The sequence below is a fragment of the Schistocerca nitens genome, chromosome 6 (genome assembly GCF_023898315.1).
Source record: "Schistocerca nitens isolate TAMUIC-IGC-003100 chromosome 6, iqSchNite1.1, whole genome shotgun sequence".
Classification (NCBI taxonomy): Eukaryota; Metazoa; Arthropoda; class Insecta; order Orthoptera; family Acrididae; genus Schistocerca; species Schistocerca nitens.
In genome coordinates, this window is record NC_064619.1 from 735,163,636 (window position 1) to 735,184,117 (window position 20,482).

Genomic DNA, 20,482 nt, shown 5'->3' on the forward strand with positions numbered 1-20,482 from the left:
ACTGAAATGGGTAGGGGAGACATTATTAAGAAGGCACAAATCGTGGTCTGCAAGGAACTGGTCAATGAGAAGACACCGACTAGATGGAAATGCACTGCTCTGCAAGGGATGATGAGCATTAAAATCCCAGAGAACAGGGACGGAAGGAGGAAGTTGCTGAAGAAGGGCAGTTAAAGCAGCAAGTGTAAGAGTCCTGTAAGGAGAGAGATAAAGATTGCAAATTGTGACTGCAGAGTCCAACAACTGCTTCCAATGAAGTTTGAAGAGGAATCCATGTGCTAGTAACGTCCATACGAACCAATGTACAAACGCCATCAAAGGCCTGCAGGGGGCCAACACGATTTCGACAGAAAGCATGGAACCCATGGAGGGCCGCCGAGTGATCATCAGTAAAATGAGATTCCTGTAGAACCACAGAAGCTGCAGAGTAATAGAAAATAAGGGGTTTCAGCTCCGGAAGGTGATGGTAATATCCATCACAATTCCATCAGATAAACACATAATGATGTCAGTGACGGATGGTGACCCGGCATCGTGACTGGCTTTAGCCTGTTCACCCCCATTTGAACCAAGGAGGGGGCAACATCCATGAACAGTAGGTCAGAGTCAAGTTGCGAAGGTGGGGATGGGATCTCTGGTGGCACCAGAGGCTCCTTGTCTTAGGACCTATTTTCTTCTTCTTTTCTGTTTGAGATTGAGGAGGGCTGTGCTGCGAAAGGGACCCAGCTGCAGCAAGCTCTGGAACAGAAAGAGAGCGGGTGACCTGGGGCCTCACAGATTGTGGTTCTCATGGTTGTAGTGTGGCAGCAGACCTTCGGCCTGGAAGGTACCAGGAAGGGGGGTCCCAGGAGCGGTGCCCTTGACCGGCAGATGCCAAAGAAGTGGGACACTTCTCCGGCTAGGGAGTGGGAGCAGCGCCAGGAGGGGAGGGTGGGGGAACTGCAGGGAGAGGGGAAGAGGCGTTTGGGACTGGGGTAAGGAAGGGGGAGGAAGGGGTGAAGATGTAATTAAAGCATAGCTAGATGTCATTGACACAGGATGAAGACGTGTATACTTCTTACAAGCCTCAATATAGGTTAGACGATCAAGGAACTTATACTCCTGTATCTTCTTTTCCTTCCTATAAGCAGGCCAATCCAGTGAACATGGAGAATGATTCACGAGCCAATCCTGTTTGGTCCCGCCACATTTTCGTTAGTGGCAACCCCGCAACCGTTCCTGTCATGGTTACAGCATTGTGGAAACAAGGTAAATGGTATTAGTTGTTTGCATGGAGTCTACGTTGGTCTGCCTTCTGGAACAACAGCAGCAACTCATGCAGCAGCAGCTAACACAGCAGCAGGAGGTACAGTTAGCAACCATATGAACTTTTGTAAGATGTCTATCGGATAAAGTCAGTGTCTGGGATGCATTTCCACAACAGTTTCTGAGTCCTCGGGTGTCCAATGCTTTCCCATGTCTGCCGTCGTTTCCACCATTTAATGATGCTAAAAAAGACTGGGAAACGTACTTAAACTGTCTGAAAAACATTTCACAGCTTTTCAGGTCACAGATGACCCCTTGCAGCGGTCGTTTTTGTCGTGGGGCTCCCTAGCCACATTTTTTCTTCTCCGCAATTTGGCCTGTGGCTCACTCTTTCCAGGAGAAATGCCTTTTGCTGACAAACTATTATTCTCAGCACTACCATGTGGTCACCTCTCAGATGGAGTTCCACCAGTACCATAAACAGCCTGCTCAATCATATTGTTCCTGGATCACGGACTTGCAGGGTGTCAGCTGTCACTGCAATTTTACGTGCACCAATCAGCAGTGTAAGGCTTCGTATGCGGATTTCCTCATCCGGGATGTGGGTGTTTAGTTGGCTCCTGATCCTAAAGTCTGCACTGCAGCATTGAAACTCGATAATCCCTCATTCAAAGAGTTTCTCCTCATTGCCCACTCATTTGAAATTGCTCAGGCGGCTAACGAGCGTCTTATGGCACAGCTGAAAGTGGCAGTGACTGATGTGTCTCTGTGGGTTCCGCCATCATGACGTAGACATGGCATAGCCAACAGAGGCCAGCTCCATCGGGATTCCTCTATGTCTGATATCTCTATTGCATCAGAGCCTCCAGTCGCCCCTCATCACTGGTCACGCAGTCCACTTCCATCTTGGCCACAGTGCTTTACCACAAACATTCTATCTGATTGCTCCCCACCGCTGAAAAACGTGCACAGAGTGTGAGAAAGAGGGCCACATCCAATCTGTTTGTTGTAGTCAGTCGACTTGCTCCCATCCTGCCCCTACTGGGCCTCAGGATACAGCACATGCTCTGCATTCGGTCATCCAGCTGGAGGACCCATCAGCACAGAAGCTATTCCTCATGCTCCGTCTTTTACTGAGGATGTCAGTTTTCAGTTCAACACTGGGGCCACCATCTCCCTGATTAATACTGTGACATATACCCACCTCGGCTTCCCTGCATTCTCAGCATTTGGTCGCCTACGTCGATGGTTCCAATCCCCTTCGTGGGCGGTTCGTCACCAGGCAACATACACACATGTTGCCTGGCTCCTTACCCTATTTGTTGTCGACCATCCATAGGTTTAGAATATTTTTGGCCAGGATGTGTTTAAACTGTTTGACTTTTCAATTTCTGATGAAGCTAAGGTCTGTTCCTTTTCAGGACTTCGATGCTCTGTGTTCAGCTTTTGTATCGTCGTTTGCAACGAATTTCGGATGTGCTTCAGATTTTCAGGCGCACATCACACTTTGGCCGGGTGCACAGCCTTGCTTTTTCTGGGCCTGCCCCCATTCGGTGACCTCATGGCCGGCAGTCAAGCAGGAACTTGATTGTCTCCAGAACGCCAGCAGCCTGGAGCTGGTACATAAAGTGCCTGGGCGACACCATTGGTGGTTGTACGGATACCCAATGGGTCAACTTTGGCTGTGTGGGGACTTTGAGCATTGATAGTAGTGCCAGTCTTTAGTAGACACTTACCCCATTCCCCGCCAAGCTTGTGGGGGTGAGTACTTTTCTAAGATCGACCTGGCTGAGGCATACCACCAGTTACCCTTGGATTCCGATTTCCAGAACATATTTTCCAGGGTTCCTGGAGCAGCTTACACAGCCTATCCCAGCCTGCATGAATTATCTGGATGACATCTTGGTCACCTGGAATTCCTGTCAGGAACATTTGCACAACCTCAGCGCATTATTTCACGCTCTACAGTCTGCAGGTTTATGCTGTCGGTTGGACAAGTGTCGTTTTCTTCACCCAGAAGTGGAATACTTAGGCCACTCGCTTAGTAAAGATAGCATTTGCCTTTCAAATCACAATGTCGTAGCCATTGAGGCCCTTCCTCGTCCCAAGGACTTATCTGCACTCCAGGCGTTTTTGGGCAAGGTTACTTATAACTTAAAGTTATTACCCCAAGCTGCCTCCATTGCTCAACCACTCAATCACTTGCGCCACAAAGGGATGACTTTTGATTGGACTCCTGCCTGTGACCACACTTTTCTCTGTTTAAAGATGATGCTGTAGTCCACCATTTGCCTTTGTCCCTTCTCTCCAGACGGCCCCTTGGTTGTAGCCCATTGCTTATGCATCTAAGACGTTAAACCCAGCACAACAGAAATACTCCCAGATTGAAAATGAGGCCCTGGCAATTGTGTTTACCACCCAAAATTTAAAATCTATCTTTTTGGGGAAAGTTCAACCTGCTGACAGACCATAAACTTTTAGTTATGCTTTTCGGACCCTACTCTCACCTTCCAGAGTGGGTGACTCAATGTGTCCAGAACTGGGCTTTATTTTTACGGAATTACACATACATCATCCAGTATAAGCCCACTGCCCACCATGCTAACGCAGATACTTTGTCACGTCTCCCAGCAGCCCCCAATCCTGCGTTCGACCAACAGGAGGGCCTCTGCTTTCGCATTGATTCTGACCGCTGGGATGTGCTGGATTCCCTGCCTCCTATGGCTGATCACATTGCCACGGCTACACACCAAGACCCTATCTTGTGGCAGGTTCTCCACTACATGGTCCATGGTTGGCCTTCCTATACTATTTGTTGGATGGAGACTGACATCAGTCCCTGGTGCCACCTGTCGAACAGCCTCTCCATGGTTGATGATGTCCTTGTTACACCGTGCACACTGTGCCACATGAAAATTTTGGCTCGTCGGCACGTGTATTGGCCCACCATCAATGGCGGTATTGACCGCCTGGTCTACAGGTGCACTGTGTCTGCGCATCAACAGGCAAGCCCCCTCAGTCATTCATTTTGTAACTGCGACCAGGATGGTCGTGAGGTAGCAATGACGGAAGGCGCGGCGGGACCCGCAGAGAGGCCCGCGAACAACAACACAACATAAGAGGACAGACATGACTAACAAAGGACAGAACAAATGCAACAAGACCGAACAACAGAGTCACAAGGAAACAAACACGTCCACTTGTACACGAACCAGGAAATAAGAAGTCTAGCGCAAAGCGAGGTGTAAACCGACGTAAGCAACATTAAACTGACTGGCTGAGCAAGAGGCTGGTGCTTAAGTACGCTATTGGGGGCGCCGCTATTGGCCACTGGGACCACGTGTTCCACTGTGGTGTGCCCACACACTAAAAGTGGGCCAGGAGGTGCACGCCGCTACAGCTTACGGCGCAATGGTGCAGAGACTTTTATGGGTCTTCGACGTCCATTACTTCTGGCGCGGATTCAAATTCTGTGGTGCGCGTTACCAGATCCCTCCCTCCTGAAACTTGTGCATATGGGCGGAAACGCCCCAGATGGTGCCAAGGTGGGCGGCAGTGGGAAGAGGAACTGGGTGTATCAACAGCTAGTGACAGGGAAGAAGTGACGCCCAAGGTATCTGTGACAGCCGATCCAGAGTCCAGAGGCAGCGGACGGAGCTGCTGATCCATCCAGAGGTGGAGAGGGCCGGCAGCAGGCCCGCGGGAAGACGGCAACCGGGGGCTGGGATGGTGACTCGACGACCACGTCCATACCTGAAGGAGGTAGGGAAAGAGGCAGTGGCGCTACTCCCGTGGCAGCATGAGGGTGGAGCTGATTATGATGGTGGCGCTCCAACCCTTTCGACGTCTGCACTGATGTAACACTCCGCCCGTGGGCCGCGACATCCATGGCGGGTGTCCAACCCGCCTTGTGCGTGTACTCGCGGGCTCACACGGCCGTGCCAGGGGCATACCGCTGCGAGGGCCGGGAGTGGGCGCGGGAGGAGGACGGCATCAGCAAATGGAGCAGGGTCCACGGCTATCGCCCATGAAGGAGCTCTGCCGGACTGCGACCGTCAAATGGCGTAGTGCGATAGGTACTCAAAAGCAGGGTGAGGGCCAACGTGGTTGGAGATGTGTCAACCGCCTTAGTCAAATGGTGTTTAAAAGTGCGGACAAGCCTCTCCGCCACGCCATTGGACGAAGGGTGCAAAGGAAGGCTATAGACATGCTTGATACCATTGGCCTGACAGAAGTCGTGGAATTGGGGACCATTATTGGAGACCAACGTGTGGGGCAGGCCCTCAGTGGCGAGAACCTGGACCAGTTCCGTGAGTGTAGCCTCCGTGGTGGTGGATGCCATTCTGACAACATATGGGTATTTGGAGTAGGCATCAACGATGAGTAACCACATGGACCCCAAAAACGGTCCTGCAAAATCGACATGGATGTGATCCCAGGACCGGCGCAGCACAGGCCAGTGTGCACAAGACTGTGCGCGTCACCAGGCAAGCCCCCCCTCAGACAGTACAGCCACGGACCAGGCGCTCAATATCGCCTTCGATGCCAGGCCAATACACATGCTGGCGAGCCAAAACTTTCATATGGCACATACCCCAGTTCCCGTGGTGTAACAAACTGAGTACCCGAAGCCGCAATTCCGGAGGGATGACCACCCGGTGGGCATCTGACTCCGTGGCCAACAGAAGGACATCATCGACCACGGAGAGCCTGTGGGACAGGTGGCGCCAGGGGCAGAAATCGGACTGCATCTGACGAGTAACATAGGATGGCCACCTGTGGACAACGTAGTTGAGAACCTGCCGCAAGACAGGGTCATAGTGGGTAGCTGTAGCAACGTCAGCAGCCGTAAGAGGAAGACCATCCAGCGCATCCCGGTGGGCAGAATCAATGTGAAAGCAGAGGGCCTCCTATTGATCAAAAGCAGGATTGGGGCCTGCTGGGGGACGTGACAAAGTGTCCGCATTAGCATGGTGGGCGGTGTGCTTATACCGGATGGTGTAAGCATAATTACGTAAAAACAATGCCCAGCGCAGGAGTTGTTGAGCCGTCTGCTCGGGAAGCTGAGAGTGGAGTCCGAAAAGTGTAACCAAGGGTTTATGGTCCATCAGGATGGTGAACTTTGCCCCAAAGAGATAGGAATGAAATTTTTGGATGGCGAACACGATCGCCAGAGCCTCCGTTTCAATTTGCGAGTAGTTCCGTTGCGCTGGGGTCAACGTCTTAGAGGCATAAGCGATGGGCTGTTGAGAGCCATCGGCATCCCAGTGCGCAAGGACGGCCCCAATGCCGTAAGCTGACGCAGCAGCTGCCACAACCAAGGGGCGGTCCAGAGAGAAGGGAGTAAGGCAAGGGGCGGACTTCAGCATCACCTTTAAATGGAGAAAAGCCTGGTCACAGGCACGAGTCCAAACAAAAGGTATGCCTTTGCGACACAAGTGATTGAGGGGTTGAGCAATGGAGGCAGCCTGGGCCAAGAACTTTAAGTAATAAGTAACCTTGCCCAGAAACACCTGCAGTTCCAATAAGTCCTTGGGACGAGGAAGGGCCTCAATGGCAGTAACATTATGACCTGAATGGTGAATGCCATCTTTGCTATGCCAGTGGTCCAAGTATTCCACTTGCAGTTGAAAAAAACAACACTTGTTCAGCCGACAGCGTAGACCAGCAGACTGCAGAGTGTGAAATAGGGCGCTGAGGTTTTGCAAACGTTCCTAGTGGGAACACCCGGTGATCAAGATGTCATCCAGATAATTCAGAGATGCAGGGATAGGCTGGGTAAGCTGCTCCAGGAATCGCTGGAGAATGGCTGGCGCTGAAGAGACACCAAAGGGAAGGCACTTGTACTTATACAATTCGAAAGGCGTGTTGATAACCATGATGTTCTGAGATTCGACATCCAAGGGCAACTGGTGGTATGCCTCAGTCAGGTCGATCTTGGAAAAATACTCTCCCCCGGCAAGCTTGGCAAGAAGGTCTTCCTGTCAGGGAATGGGGTAAGTAACAATGAGGGACTGAGCATTGACTGTAGCGCCGAAGTCCCCACACAGCCAAAGGGACCCATTTGGTTTCCGTATGACCACCAGTGGTGTCGCCCATGCACTATAGATTACAGGTTCCAGCACGCCAGCGGCCTGGAGCTGATCAAGTTCCTGGTTGACCAGAAGGGGCCTGGCCCAGAAAAGGCGAGGCTGTTCATCCGGCCATAGGGTGATGTGCACCTGAAAGCTGGAAGCACATCCGAGATCCAGTGCAAACAATGACACAAAAGCAGATCACAGATCGTCCAAGTCCTGAAAGGGAACAGCCGTGGAAACGACCTTAACTGCGTCGGAAATTGAAAAGTCAAACAGTTGAAACGCATCCAGGCCAAAAATATTCGAAGCCGACAGACAGTCTACGACAGAGAGGGTAAGGAGCCACAGAACATGATTATGACGAACTACCCAACGAAGGGGAATGGAACCGTCTCCGTAGGCGAACAAACGACGAGAAGGAGGCGACAACGCAGGAGAGTCCAGCCGGGTATATGTCGCCATAGCAATCAGGGAGATGGTGGCCCCAGTGTTGACCTGAAAGCTGACATTCTCTGTGAAAATGCGGAGCGTGAGGAAAAGCTTCCACGCTGATGGGTCATCCTGTGGGACGACCGATTGCAGAGCATGGACAGTATCTTGAGGCCCAGGAGGGGCAGGACTGGATCGAGTCGAGCGACTATGACAAACCGATCGGATGTGGCCCTCCTTGTTACACAGCGTGCACATTTTCCAGTGGTGGGGACAATCAGCCTGCGAATGGGCAGTAAAGCACTGTGGGCAAGAAGGAAGTAGGCCGCTCGACTGGCGCCGAGGGGCGACCGAAGGCGCCAACGCCATAGAGACGTCGGAACACGAAGAGTCCCGATGGGACTCGCTCCTGTTGGCTGCGCCATGTCGACATTGCGAGGGCGGAACTCGCTGGAACTCCACGATTGCTGCCACCTGCAGTCGCGCCACAAGACGCTTGTTAGCCACTTGAGCAATTTCAAAGGAGTGGGCAATGCAGAGAATCTCTTCCAAGGAGGGGTAGTCAAGATTCAACACCGCAGTGCAGACCTCAGGATCGGGAGCCCACTGAACCACTACATCCCGGATCAGGGAGTCCGCATACGAAGCCTTACACTGCTGATTGGTGCACGTAAAATCGCATCGACAGCTGAAACCCTGCAAGTCCGTGACCCAGGAACGATACGATTGACCGGGCTGTTTATGGTACTGGTGGAATACCAGCCTAGAGGCGACTACATGGCAGCATTGGGAATAATAGTTTGATCCTGTGGCTCTCTCTTTCCAGGAGATCTGCCTTTGCTGACAGACAACGGTGCCAACATGCGGAGAAGAAAGAATGTGTCCGGAGAGGCCCAAGACAAAAACAACAACCGCTGCAAGGAGTCGTCCGTGTCTTGAAACACCGTGAAATGTTGTTTCAGCCTATGTAAGTAGGTTTTTAGCGTCATTAAAGGATGGAAACGACGGCGGACGCGGGAAAGCATCGGACACCCGAGGACCCTGAAGCTGATGCGGTAACGTGTCCCGAGCATCAACTTTGTCAGTTACAGTGGCTTTTGTAAGATGTGTAACTGGAGCTGTTGCTGCTGCTGCTGCTGCTGCTGCATGAGCTGCTGCTGTTGCTCCAGCAGACAGACCAACTTCGCCTCCATACCAAGAACGACAACTGTTTACCTTGTCGCCAAAATGTTGTAACTGCGACCAGGACAGTCGCGGGGCAGCAATGACGGAAAGCGCGGTGAGACCTGCGGAGAGGCCCACGAACAACAACACAATGGAAGAGTACGGACACGACCAACGAAGGACAGAATGAATACAACAAGACCAAACAACAGAGCCACAAGGAAACAAATATGTCCACTCGTACACGAACCAGGAAGTAAGCAGTCTAGCACAAAGCGAGGTGTAAACCGACATAACCGAGATTAGACTGACTGGCTGAGCAAGAGGTCGCCGCCTGAGTACGCTATCTGGGGTGCCGGTATTGGCCACTGGGACCACGTGTTCCACTGTGGCACCCCCACACTAAAAGTGGGCCAGGAGGCGTGAGCCACCACAGCTTATGGCGCGAAGGTACAGAGTCCTCTATGTGTCTTCGACATCCATGACGTCTGGCACGGATTCAAATTCCATGGTGCATGGTACCAGAATTCATACTCTGACGTTTGCCATGCTGGCCATGGGATAGCATCAAACTTAATTTTCCAGGCGCGGTTTTGGTGTCCATGTGGTTACTTATCTTTGGTGCCTACTCCAACTACCCACATGTTGTCTGCATGGCACCCACCAACACAGAGGACACAGTCACAGCCCTGGCTCAGTTTCCCACCATTGAGGGCCTGCCTCACACATTGATACTGTTGGCCTGACAGAAGTCTTGCTAGGAGAATGCCATGAATTGGGAGCCATTATCAGAGACCATATATATCCATAGCCCACCTTTCCTCCAATGGCACAGTGGAGAGGCTTGTCCACACATTTAAACAACAGATGACAAAGGCAGTTGAAACAATGCCAACCACATCAGCCCTCACCCTGTTCTTGAGCACATATCGCACCAACCAGTTGACATAGTCTGGCAGAGCTTCTCCATTGGGCGACAGCCACGAACCTTGCTCTATTTGCTGATACCTTCACCCTCCCACCCCTACTACTGGCCCTCCCGGCATTGTGCCTCTTGCGCGGCCGTGTGGGATTGCGTGTACGGGAACAAGGTGGGTTGGACGCCCGCCTCAGTCATCGTAGCCCATGGGCAGCATGTGACATCAGTGAAGTTATCAAAAGTGTTGGAGTGCCACCATCATAGCCAGCTCTGCCCTTGTACCCCTGTGGGACTCCCACTGCTGTATCTTCCTGCTCTCCCTACTTCGGGTACAGACACTGTCCTCGAGTCGCCACCGGTCGCTGCCTCCCCGCGAGCCTGCTGCCAGCCCTCCCCACTCCCTGGTGGACTGGAGGCTCCCTCCGATGCCGTGGCCTGTGTGTTGGCCATCGTGGACACCTCGGACGCCCCTTCCTCCCCGACAGTGGCAGTTTACAAGTCTGGGTTTTCTCCCATCTGCCGACCACTGTGGCAAGTCCAGGGCATTTTCGCCTCTATCCACAACTTTCAGGGGGGGAGGGATCAGGTACCGAGTGCCGCGTGTTTCAAATCCGCGCCAGACCGCACGGAACTCAATGACCACTGGAGGTCTCTGTGCTGCCACGGCTTACGCCATGACTACTGCACACTCCTGGCCCTGAGTCTAGTGTGAGGGCTCCACTGTAGAGCACATTATCCCAGTGACCAATAGTGGCATACCCTGTCATGTATTTAGGTGGCAGCCTCTCACTCAGTGAGGCAGTCTGGTATTCGCATTGAATCGGTTGATACCTCGCTTACAGACATCGTGTTTACATTGCATGTGCTTACTTCCCATTTATGAGTGGACATTGTATTGATTTCATGAGGTTATCTCTTGTGACTCCATTGCTTAATACTTTGTTGTTGTACTTCGAGTCTTGCTCGGTTGTCTGTCGTCGTGCCGTGCTTGTCCTTCCATTCCCGTTCATCCATCTTGTTTGTTTGCGGGCCTCTCCCATTTGGTCCCGCTGCGTTTTTGTTAGCAGCAAACACGTGACAGTTCCTGTCGTGGTTACTACACGAGTCCAATGTGGTAATCTTTGCGCCGCCTTGCTAGGTGTTTGGTGTGACAGGTTACAGTGTAAGGAAGGGCATTATGTGCTACCGAGCTGGGAGTGAGAAATGTTTCAATGGTGATTGGTGAACCGACTCTTGCTATTTCATATTATTTCCATAATTCTGCAGCAGGTAGTCATTTAGCAGTTGCCAGAACACTTTCAACGATTAGGGAGCACCTCGCCTGACCTGGATTGTATCAGGTAATTCGGAGTGAGAGAATGTCAGAGCAGCAAGGTAGGCAAGTCCAACCCTAATTCTCAGAATGGGAGGTTGCATTCTGGGAAGGAAAATAACCCAGTGGGCTACCTGTCCATTGATTACATTTGTCTGTTATCTAGGACACGGGATGGTGACCTTTATATCCCGGTTGTCATGGATGCTCTCTCCAGTTGTGTGTGGCTTGTAGTAAGTACTGGCATCACAGTCAGTCTAAAGATTCGGCATTTACCTCAAATATTTTCCATTATTGGCCTTCCGAGATCATTTTTTAGTGATAATGCCCAGTGTTTGTTTTGCATCAGTTTAGGAGGCTTTGCTTTGCGAATGACACTAATCATTCCACCACAATACCCTAGTATCTGCAACCCTCCTTTGCAGAGTCTTAATCTGAGTTTGAAATTGATTCTTACTGCATTTCATCAGCATTCTCACTGAAGGCAGGACACCTTGCTTAGATGGTTAAACCTGACTTTTAACTCTGTTCACTATGAGGCAGGTAAGGCCACTACAGCCTCTTCCATGTCGAGCTATCCCACGAATTACCAGCATGTAGGAACATAGAACTCTCACTCCAGAGAGGTGCACCATTATAATGAAGGGGGTCACTCCTCTGAGGTTAAGCCAGGGGAAAAGGCGTTCATCCATAATTTTGGAGTTTGCGGGGCAGGGGGACGGGCAGGGCAAAAAGGTAATCTTCAAATAAGCTATCCCCCCATTTTGAGGGGCACTGTCAAGTTTTTAAGGTTCTTAATCCAGTCAGTCTCTTGGTCCAGAGTATGCAGACTGGAAAAATCTCAAGTCCACATATCTCAGGTCAAGAAGTGGACTAGTTTCCTTCCTGCTGTGAGAGAAAAGGGAGAAGGTACCTGCTTTTCTGTGGAGGAGGATAGGCTGTGTGGCACACCGATGATAGCACAAATGTGTGAATTGATGTATCTTCTATAATGCCTTAGGGCTGGTGGTAGCAGTGTCTGCTGGCCATTTTCATACAGCTGGGAGGTATGGTTCCGAGCTGCGGACAGCTACGGATGGACACCAGTTAACAGCAGATGTCTCCTCCCTACTACGACATCTGGGCTGGCTTCAGCACAAGTTGGCATCGTGTAACAACGAGAGCCACAATTGTGTCCTTGCAGGGCTGTATCGCTGCAGCTAAGCTGTGGATGTGCAGTTGGGAGTGCTCGAGTCTTCCCTGGGAAGCATCTAGTGCATTCTGCTGGACGATACTTTGTTACCTCAGATGTTGCTAATGGCCAGTTCTTTCATGAAGTGACAGTTATCATGTGTGACATATTTCTGATACATTGTCTCACATTTTAAGCCCTTTGTGTTTAGAATCTCCAATGTAACCACATCCCACACCTGGCTGCCTAGTTCAAATTATAAAAACCATTCTATTCAATTTCTTATTGCATTTTTTTTGGGTGAGAATAGAAAAATTTGCTCAAACTAAAATAGGGTCAAAAGCTTAATAACTGAGTACTACACAACTTGAGATCAATTTTTCCCCTGAGAGTAACTGGCACACTGTATTTCAAATAATTGTGCCTAGTCAATGACCATTATTGTGCATGATTGTAGGTGTCTGTTTCACATCATGTAATAAGTAGGCCTAATTGCCCCTAGGCTGAATCAAAATGGGGAGAAATTGAGCTTACACATTTTCAAAATGGGCATCTACAAAACTCTGTGTCCATGAGCTATAGAATGAAAGTGATCTCATGAATGCCTGGGTTTACAAATCGTGAATCCTAAATGAGCAGGGTGATCAATTTCCAACTACATCACCATCCTTATAAAGACCCCGTATCAGATCATGAGTGTGAAAGATTCATACCACAACACCCAATAGATCTGAACAGTAATTACATCCGTCCAAGCTTGACACAGCAGCTAAAATGGGACACTCCAACACAGAAAATTGGAATTCATTTAATCAGAAGCTGCAAGACGTGCTGGCAGAACAACTGAAGTTAACGACAAACCGGGAATGAGTTCTCAAACCAATTACTGATAAATCTGATGGACTGTTCACTACATTGTCACAAACCCATGAGCTACTAAGGATGATACATGAGAAATGTACATTTATTATCTATTGATAATGGAAACGATGAATTTCTTTACTACTCATATATTCATCCAGTATTTGAGACTGAGAACGCCTAGTGACTCTCTCACTTATGTACATGAAGTTTGTTTGGAAAGTTTGTGAAATATTGAAATTAAGTTTGAAATGCAATACTTAAAACAGTAACTAATTTATGAGTAATCAGATGACTGAAGCTGTTTTATATATGAGAGCTCGAGTCTCTAAGCATCAGGGGGTTTACTGGTACATTTAAAACACGAAAATGTTCAGGCACAGAATTTCCTCAAATAAATTAGAGATAAGTGGAACCACCAATTCAGTAACATGACTGTTCACAACAATAAAAAGGTTCACAGCAAATTAATATTATGCATGCATTTTTATCACATAAATATTTTGAATACAATCAATTTTTTAGACATTACATAACATCAGTGTATATCAACATGCAGAAATATAGACACATAGGGCAGAGAGCAGAAAATAAAATTTGTGTATGACTAAGGATTTTATTCCTGAAGTCTTACTTAATGTGTTTTGGAGCTACAACCCAATTTTCTAGGACTGTTTGGATATAATAGGCTGAAAAGCTGAAGCAAATGAAACGCCCAACGACACAGATTTCTTGACAAAATATACCCTCAAGTGGGGTAATTAGAGTAAACATCTCTCTCCTCTTTCTGGTATTTTAACTATTACCTGCATCTGATGACACAACTTTCACTTCTACATTGGTGAGAAACATTTGCACTTACAATCTGAAATTATTTGACGTGTTAATGACACTACTATGTGACTCAAATGTTGCATATTGAACCATGTTACAGTCATGTGATGAAGTAATGACTTAACTTTAACTTTCATTTCCATTACTAACAAAATACAGGAAAAAATATCTTATGAGGAGACCTGACAGTTAATTTCAGTTTTATACACATATTCAACATGATATTTTACTTGCTTATTAAAATAACAGTTATTTAAGTATAGAATCAGTAGATGACTGTATGAAGTATGTAAGAGAGGGGAGTTGAAGTGGGGAATGTTGTCAACTTCAGAACCTCTGGTCCTTAAACTGTCACTTTCCTTGAAGAGCCAACTTGATCGTGTCTTGCTGAAAGGCCTGTTAATTGTCGGGAAGTGATTTCCACTTTTGAGGTGCTGGCCTACAGCTTGCATCTTTCTCTACATATCTTGTAAGCTAGGTGCTTTCAAGTCAGGCAGAAGTAATAGCCCAATACCACTAAAGACTTCATTCAGCTGCCACCATGATCACCTGCAATCTTTCACTTGGCAAAGATGAAGTTCTGGCTGGACCTCTTCTCATATTACTGCTGCCAGATCAGCAGAATGATCTTCTACAGTGAAAAGAGATCACAACTCCTCCAGTTGTAGTCACCAAAATACAAATGATGAGAATCAGTGCAGACATCCATGAAGTGTGAGACAGAGAGAACTTGGAACATGGTACCATCTGGGAGGCTTTGTACTGCTGATATACTGCTTTTGGAGAAAGTACACCAGTATCTGATACTTTCAGAAATGTTCCACCACAACATTCTATCCTCATTTTCACCTTGTCTTCTCTTTGCACCTGGCAACCACAAAATTACTTTGCTTGTGAGGAGTCTACAGCCTGGTGCACAATATCACTGGAATTTTGAAACAGCAGTCTGCTCTTGTCTTGCTTTCATTTATTCACTAGTCTTCAAGGTCACTTCAGCACTGTTTATCTGTCCAGGATTGTCCCTGTAGTAATTGCAGCAACTTAGAAATATTGGAGAATATTAGAATCATGTAATTCCATTGGTGATGACACCTCCAACAGCAGCAACAGTTAACATTTGACATGGTTTACATCCTTCTGGAAAGGATCCTTTATGATGTGTAATGCTTCTTTTTCCACCCCCTTTACTGATGCAGAGAAACATCACCAACTATGATTCAAATTTTGTTCCCAAACTGGGGGTATTGTGAGTGTATGGTCATACTGACACTGCTGTCTATACATCAAGTATGGCTTGTTCCGACCTCACCATCTTTTGCTTGGCCTTCACATCCAAGGATTATTTTCAGGCCTGTGACTATGAAGATTTTTACATGTATCATTTACCAACTTGACCGCATAATACGCAGCTTGGAGGACCAGGCTTTCTCCGATTGGTTTGCCCCCTAGGAACGTTGGCTTCCCCTTCACCAGACCTGAGGCAGCACCCTCCCCCTCCCATGGGAGGTGAGATTGAAGAATGAGAATGAAAGACACCCTCTGGCCTCGCAACCTAATACCATTGGAGGCGAATAAAACAAGAAAAGAAAACAGATGATCGACAAGTAAGTGGAAGCAAAGTCAGACTTTGTTTCATTTATGCAAATAGTCTGCTAGTAATGGTTAATGTTGCTGTACTAAGAATTGTCAAATTTTTTACAGCAATAATTCTAGTCTAATTGTGCTTCTATATTATTGTTTACAAAGGAATGATGATGTCAAATAGATCAGCTGCATTATTAAATAAGTAACTTTTACCATTCACAGTATGCAGATACTTCTTTTAAGTTACCTTCTATTAGACATTGAAAGTTTTTTATCATTACACAACCAAAGCTACATGTAGGTTGACACCTTATCTAAAAATAAAAACATCTTGAGTTAGAATTTTCTTAATCTCAGTTTTAGTTCAAATAACTATGCTAGTTGTTTGATCTGGTCATAAGAAGTCATGTATTCATAACAATTCAACTGTAAACCATTTTTTATGTCTACCATTTACCAATCATAGTAACTACAGACAATTTTTGTAACAGGCATTAGTGTTAATTCTTACAGGCATTGTAATAATTTCAAAATCTCAGCAATATTTCAGATTATATCGCTGTTTCCTTTCAGAGAGAGGGATTTCAATTGACTGATAATACAAATGTCAGTGATGATAAATTTATGAAATGCAAATATCTGGAAGAGTTCTCTGACTGAGGCACAATTTTTTTCCAGATCCAGAGGAAAACTTCAAGCACATAACATATTCCATTTTTAAGAACTACTTTGAAAAGTCTGTATGAGCACATTTGCAATATATTAAAGAGTGAACATGAAAAATTATCAAGTGTTACATACGCTATTTAATCCATACAATGACAGACTTTAACAATATGAAGAGACACAGAAGTTCGTGTAAGCACATTAATGGTAATGAAGGGAAAATTCAATTAAGAAAATCATGGATTCTGTAATTAGTAGTTCTTTTTTCAAATAGGAGAGGTAGGTTTGGACAGATTAGAAACTGTAAAGAAAACAAATGTTCAGTTCTCTGTAGCCGTGTGGTATTGTAGGCCTACTTTGTACATCACCCCCCAATGATACTGTTACATCCGACAGGTCTCATGAAAATTTGGTACCCAAGTGCAAAAATGGTTTGGATCATACCAACATCAGAGCTCAAGCAAGCTCTAGTTTTATCTATATTAGGTGTGCTGAATTATCACAGCTGCCTATTCCTGCAATAGTTAACTCTCAAAGGAAATCTTTTTTAGACTAAAGAACAATAAGCGTTACAGAGTAAATGTTGTGCCCGAGTCCCACTCACTTGAAAAACCATTGTACTCACACAAAAAGTCAAAATTTTGTGTTTTCTTCCAGAACATGCAAAGCATAAGGAACAAAAGTTTAGAACTACAAATATTTTTAGAAAGCTTTAGAGACACTATAGATGTGCTTTGTATAGCCGAGCATTGGCTTAAAGATAATGACGCTGACTATTTTTCCCTTCCAGGCTTTCAAATGGTTAACCATTTTTGCAGAACTAATAAAAAAGGGAGGTGGCTGTCTAATACTTGCCCGAGATAATGTAGAATGTAATCCATTACTTGAAACCAAGCATATGAACTGTGAAAAGCATTTTGAACACATAACTAAAAGCTTAATAGATTTAACTTCTACTGTGACATGTATCTACAGACCACCTGATGGTAAGACACAAATATTCACCTCCATACTAGATATGCTACTACAACAGTACAGTTTAAAATATCCCAGTGTTATTACATTGCAATATATTCACTATTTTCCGGGAAGCAGTGGATTCTACTAGGAAATCTATATTAAAGCCTCCACATAAGATAACATGAAAAACTTAAACAAAAAACCTACTAGAACAACTAATACCAGTTCCTCTGAAATAGATGCTGTTTTGGTTAACACTGGCATGTCATCTGTCTGCAAACTAGACATCATCTCCAACGGTATATCAGATCACAACTGCTTGATACTGAATATGACCATGCAAGATGCAAATAGACAGACAAAACCTCCCCAACAGACTTACAAAAGATCAACTGGCAATAAAAATAATATAGCATATTTCTCACTTCTGCTCCATAAAGCTGACTGGAAAGGTGTCTATTGTGCCAGCAATGTTGACAGAAAGGCTAATGAATTTATGAGTATCTTGCAACACTGCTATGAAGTGGCATTCCCAATCAAACACACAGCTAAAAAATACACATCTCAACTGTCCAATAATAAATGGTTAACACCAGGAATAGAAACCTCTTGCAGAAATAAGATACTGCTATATGCCTACAGTAAAACTAGAATTCTTTTATGCTGCTTGAAATAGCTACAGTATACCTCACTGTCTATAAGCAAGGTAATTCATGAAGCAAAGAAAATGTATAATAGGCAATTCATTATCAACTCAAGTAATAAATCAAAAGCCGTGTGGAGATTGATAAATGAAACAGTTGGCAAAAAAGACAAGACACACTCAATAACCTGCATTAAAGATCAGGATGGTGTTACCACTGACCCTAAGCACTTATGTGAAATAAGTAATAACCATTTCACAAAAATTGGTGACAAGTTTTCTTCTTTAATCAAGACTGCTGCACTCACTTATCACTCAGATTCAGCAGTATTCCCACAATAAATGTTCCTTGACTCAGTCACACCAAATGGAATCTGCAATACTATAAGGCAGAGACCAAACAAACATTCCTGTGGTCTTGATGGTATATCTGTTTGCCTTTTAAAACGAGCCTGCCACCATGTGTGTGAACCACTGACAGATATAATAAACTGCTCTTTATCATCAGGTAAATTTCCTAGAATTTTTAAAGCAGCAAAAATTATTCCTCTGTTTAAAAAAGGGGAAAGGAGTGATGTAAACAACTACCGACCCATCTCAGTCTTATCAAGCTCATCAAAAGTCCTCAAAACATCAGTAAATGACCGTGTTATAAATTTCTTGTAAAGTAACTGCATACTAAGTCCTCACCAGTTTGGGTTTAGGAAAGGGAGATCAATAAATGGAGCATTATACTCATTTTTAAATGAAATCTATAGGGCACTCAATGATAGAAAACACACAACATGTGTGTTTCTTGATCTCACTAAAGCTTTTGATCTTGTCAACCATGTATTACTTTTCGAGAAACTACTACGTTATGGGATTAGGGGAAATTGCAATGACTGGTTTAGGTCATATCTCTCAGACAGAATACAAAAAGTAGTGACTGAGCATTTTCACCAATTTTGATGTAATCAGAGGAGCAAGTTGTAAGACAAGGTATTCCCCAAGGCTCTACACTTGGTCCCCTTTTATTTCTAATATTCATCAATGAATGCCCCAAAGCATTCAGGAAGGCCTGCCAGTAATGTTTGCTGATGACACCAATATACTGTTTTCAAATCACTGCCCTCATCAGCTCAACTCCACAATTGCTGATACAAATTGTAGTCTAGCAAATTGGTTGAACAAACACAAACTTCTCCTAAATAAAGATAAAACAATGTATATAAATTTCCACATGACACAAAAGGTATCATCTGTGATAGATGATATCAGGATTGAGAAAGTGCCCATACAGCGAGAAAGAGCCACAAAATTCCTTGGAGTGTGGATAGATGACACACTACAGTGGGACATACATAAAGATAAATTATTAAGTAAAATGAACAGTTTGTGCTATGCTTTTAGTATTTTAAGTAAAATCTGTGATATCAAAACACTAAAATGTGCCTACTTTGCATTAGTAACTCAATTATTCGCTTCTGCATAATAAATACATTCTTAAGGGAGAAGCCCCAAAAAGGAATGCAGTATGTAATTATTAAGACAATGAAACAAGTACCCCTGTCTTCCACGACTAAACATCTCTTTAAGGAGCTCAGTATTTGAAAATGTCAGGTCTTGCCAGAAAGGATTCAGATCCAAAATAAAGTCAATCCTACAGAAGCACTGCTTCTATTCAGTGGAAGAATTTATGAATAGTAATCTAAAACAATTTTTGTGATGTATTTTACTGCATGTGTTAAAATATTACTTTAAACTGACTTATTTGATTCTATTTACATTGTGTTATAACTGTTCCTTGTTATGGCTCATCTGCTCTTATCTGTGAACAGTGTTACATACAGTCATCAGATAATGATTACAGAGTAACATACCAAAAAAGTTATGATTCGCTATGTACAGCATATACGAGGGCAGTTCAATAAGTAATGCAACACATTTTTTTTCTGAAACAGGGGTTGTTTCATTCAGCATTGAAATACACCAGGTTATTCCCCAATCTTTTAGCTACACAACACTATTTTTCAACGTAATCTCCATTCAATGCTACGGCCTTACGCCACCTTGAAATGAGGGCCTGTATGCCTGCACGGTACCATTCCACTGGTCGATGTCGGAGCCAACGTCGTACTGCATCAATAACTTCTTCATCATCCGCGTAGTGCGTCCCACGGATTGCGTCCTTCATTGGGCCAAACATATGGAAATCCGACGGTGCGAGATCGGAGCTGTAGGGTGCATGAGGAAGAACAGTCCACTGAAGTTTTGTGAGCTCCTCTCGGGTGCGAAGACTTGTGTGAGGTCATGCGTTGTCATGAAGAAGGAGAAGTTCATTCTGATTTTTGTGCCTACGAACACGCTGAAGTCGTTTCTTCATTTTCTGAAGAGTAGCACAATACACTTCAGAGTTGATCGTTTGACCATGGGGAAGGACATCGAACAGAATAACCCCTTCAGCGTCCCAGAAGACTGTAACCATGACTTTACCGGCTGAGGGTATGGCTTTAAACTTTTTCTTGGTAGGGGAGTGGGTGTGGCGCCACTCCATTGATTGCCGTTTTGTTTCAGGTTCGAAGTGATGAACCCATGTTTCATCGCCTGTAACAATCTTTGACAAGAAATTGTCACC